The following is a 1,080-nucleotide window of genomic DNA, read 5'->3' as shown; positions in this document are numbered from 1 at the left end:
TGCTCCTACTTGCGCTGGAGAAAATAGGGAAAGGGCGAATGACTTGAAAGGTTCTACACCTTCCCTGAAAGAAACCTTTATCTCCTGTAGCTGCAGTGCTGAGATTTCTAAAAACAAAATCCACAGTCTCATCCTGAGAGTGGCTGAATTATAATGCAGATTGAATTCTCAACCTTATGGATGTCCTCTGTTAAGGTGAGGTCATTGATTAAGAAGGAAAGGGATCCTGAAAATTAGAATCAGGACATATAGAAGATCCCCGTGAACCTGGGTGCACTGAACCCGTAAATTCTGCTGAATCTTCTTTGGCAATAGAAGAGGCCATTTTACTTCTGTTGGAGGAGGTTCAACCTGCTTTGCCTGAAGAAGCCGTAATGAGCTCGCCTGAGGTATTTGCCTTGAAAGACACTCTTGATTCCTCTCAGGAACTATCCCCACCATTCATTTTTGCTTCTAGACCTATAACGAGACTCAATTTCCACCTGGCTCCAGAGAATGAGATGCAAAGTGTGACCTGTAATGAAGTACACTACACACCCCCAAAACAGCATGATTTTCTAATTTATACAGATAGATATTTGGGCAATATGTGTCAGGATGGATATTAAGGATGTGGGATAACAGTGTAAGGAAGATATAGTTTTATCAGACCTTATTTATTGATATGGGCCCACTAAGCAGAGTTTCTTCATTTAATGTTGCAGCTGAGGGGTTAGAAAATCTCTATCAGTTTGTTTGCTGGTTTGCTGAAACATGGACCAAAAGGTAACTTATATTAAATGAGGTGGAAATGCCAGGACTGCCTTTTTATGCTGTAGAGGAAGGTATCCAAAGTCCTAGGGAAATTGAAATGTCAGAATGGATTCATCATTTAAGACCTACTCACCCACCCTGGGACCATCCTTTCACCAGACGTGAGAAATAAATTTGTGAGGGGAACCCCGTATCCTTGAAGAGCTCTGTGACTGCTCTTCTCTGCAGGTCAGAAATTACCTTGGGAGCTGCTGCCTGCCGCCAAATGCTGATCCCTAAATGAAATGGGGATAATTAGATCCCAGGGGGGCAGGGTCCAAGTACCAC

This window comes from Lipotes vexillifer, unplaced genomic scaffold (genome assembly GCF_000442215.2).
Source record: "Lipotes vexillifer unplaced genomic scaffold, Lipotes_vexillifer_v1.1 scaffold137, whole genome shotgun sequence".
NCBI lineage: Eukaryota > Metazoa > Chordata > Mammalia > Artiodactyla > Lipotidae > Lipotes > Lipotes vexillifer.
The sequence above is the reverse complement of the archived record's forward strand: the minus strand, read 5'-3'. Positions refer to the sequence as shown.